Source organism: Tiliqua scincoides, chromosome 2, assembly GCF_035046505.1.
Source record: "Tiliqua scincoides isolate rTilSci1 chromosome 2, rTilSci1.hap2, whole genome shotgun sequence".
NCBI classification, from domain to species: Eukaryota; Metazoa; Chordata; class Lepidosauria; order Squamata; family Scincidae; genus Tiliqua; species Tiliqua scincoides.
The window spans coordinates 193,494,065-193,497,069 of NC_089822.1; positions in this window are offsets into that span (position 1 = coordinate 193,494,065).

Consider the following 3,005-nt stretch of genomic DNA (forward strand, 5'->3'; position numbering starts at 1 on the left):
AGGATCATATTGTGCATTTTGATGTGAGTTGGCATTCAACCTAAAGGGTTTTCTCCTTTTTTGCTTAGCACCATGTTATCTGATCTTGGTTCCACCTACCATGGTTGTTAGGGAGATTGAGTTACTGCCCGTTGACACTTTGAAGATGCAAATGCACTATGTGTAAGTATTAGCCTTACCCAGTAATTGGCATGATAACTCCAGGCTCTTGGATTATACTTAAAACGTAACAAGCCTTTAGCATTTGTGCAGTCCTTGCATCTTAAAAAATACTCTCAGTGATGACTTCATATTTTATTTCTTCCATTTTATGAGGGCGGCGGGGGGTGTCTTGATTTTAGGAACATCTGGGGTTAGGAGTGGGTCATGCACGCACTCTGAACATCTGTGTAGCATTTACACCTTGTAGTGGGTTTTACCTCTTAAACGCCAATGTTTTTCAATTTCTTACAGTGTGTTTCCAGTTGCAGCTTAAATAACTATTATAGCATTCACAAAGAAAATGTATTCTTCAAAAGCAGCTGTGGTATTGGATAGGATAAATAAATGGATGAGGATATAGATGTGGTTTGGTGGCATGTTTGGTGTAACACTTGCTTAGAATGTAAGAAGTAGTGAACACTTGGCCACTTTTGCAGGGACACAGCTAATGTACTGACTACTTCTTTCCTCTGAGCCCATACCACACCATCTCTTTGGGTAAAACAGTATAGTTCAGGGCTGCTCAATAAGTCGATCCCGATCTACCAGTCAATCGCCAGGCAAAATGAGCAGGCTTCTCTCCTGTCCATGCATCCCTGGGAGTGAAACATCCCTGGGAGTGAGCTCCTGTCCACGCATCCCTGGGAGTGAGCCCCGTTGTGGGCTCACTCCCAGGGATGACTCTGGGGTGACTCGTGAGTAGACCTGGAGAGGAGCCGCTGGCAGGCTTCTCTCCTGTCCACGCATCCCTGGGAGTGAGCCCCATTGACTCTCCTGGGGATGACTTACCTTTCCCCTGTTTTTGCACTGGTATGTATGGAGATCTGCCCCCCCCCCAACTTCCATCTGTTGGTTCTGTGTGCAAGGGGTTTTGCACTGGTCTTGCTGTGATGTCTATATAGAGATATTCCCTCCCCCACACCTTTTCCTTGTTTTTGCACTGGTCTGTATAGAGATCTGCTCCCCCCCCCCCACTTGTATTGGAATCAAGGAAGATCTGGTGAGGAGGTAGATGTGGTGTCAGCAGTGGCCCCTTTAAGGGTAAGGCCTGGGCATCCAGCAGAGTGTGCTGCACAGCTGCAGCCACTTGAAGGCAATAGGGCCCTCAGGGATATAAGAGCACCTGAGGCAGGAAGGGCTCCACTTATTTATGTGAGTCAGCCTTTTCCTACATGAAGATCTTTAAGTCCAAGTACCGTTCCACCATGATTGATGAACATTTGGAAGTGTGTTTGAAGCTGGCTGTTAGCAGCTACTGTCCGGGCTATGCATCCTTGGCTGATTCACTTCAGTGCAAGTCATCAAAGTAAACTCAAGTAATTACAAAAAATGTTTATAGTTAATTATGTTGTGTTGTGCAATATTGGCTCATTCGGTTATGCAAGGTACACCAACATACATTGTACACATAAATGTTATATGTTATGATGGCGTGAACGTTGTAAAAAAACTCTGGTAGATCTCCGGGCCTTGCTGGGTTTCAAAGTAGCTCTTGAGCCAAAAAAGTGTGAGCACCCCTGGTATAGTTCATACCTGGTATAGAAAAGGCAGCTACCTGCTTCTATCATTTGCACATGCTTCCAATGTGGTTTGGTGTGTTGTCGTGTCTTGGGGGGGCACCTGCATACTGAGAGAGCCACTGTTTCCAGTGGATGTGTGCACCAGAACATGATAAATTAAGCTTCTTTTTTTGCTTTCTCTTATTTTTGATCTCAGAGGTCCATCACTGCTATGAAGGGACTAGTTAGGGTAGTACTTCCACCCAAGGGCCCAGGCCATCTCTCTCTTTCTCTCTTTTTAACCTCTTAATGTCAGTGAGCACTCCCACTTTTCCTCCCCCTGCTCCACCCTATTAGTTAGAGGGACAGTCTCAGTACTAGTTCTGTAAATTAAAAAAAAGATGAAAGACTTGCTTGCCTCAGAGCTGCTTATTGTGTGTTTTAAATCTATAGTTTGTCCTGTGTGAAGGATGCAGAGATAGCAAATGTGTTAATGGCAGCTTGTATAGGAAATGTACAATATTGGAGAAGTGGTAGAAGACATCTGTGGCAAGGTATTTACTATGATGATGCCAGTGAATGAGTGAAGCAGAAGACAATGCCTTCGGAAAGATAATTTTGAATGGTGTTTATGTAGTTTGTGGTGAGGCAAAAATTCTGCCCCCTGTATAAATTATGCAAATGTATGTATATTTGCACTTTTTCTAAATTATTCTCTTAGTCACGGGGAAAGGTGTGTTGCTGTACAGGACACCAAAGCAGCTCTATCTGACTTTTGAGATATTTCTAGGTGTTGCCAGTAATTACACAGTCAAGCCTTTGATTGCAACCTTAGATTAGAATCCTCCTTTTTAAAACTTGCTGGTGTTGCCAGATTTCTGCATCCTGTTCTTGGTTCCAAAATGTATGTGTTTGCTTGAGAAACATAGACTACATACAATCCCGGTGGCGCTTTGCCCTTTCGGACTTCAGTACCAAACAACATATTGCTAAAGTGGTTGGTTTGTCTGTTAGAATAGATTTGACTTTTAAAGGGTGTTTTTTGTATTGTGGTGTTTAGATTTATGTTTGCTATGTAAATAAAAAAAATTGGGTAAGTGCAATAGTCTCTAAGATGCCAAATCATATGTTGCTGCTATAATGGAGTCTGTTGTGATGTTGAGTTAAAGTTCTAGTTACAACAGTTTTGTCAAATGGTAAGGGAAGTTTTTTCACCCACCTCATTTTTTTCCTCCAGAATTCTTCCCTAGAGTGTAGGGCAGGAGGCACTGTCTTTAGGCTGATTGGCTTCAAGTTGACTCTACA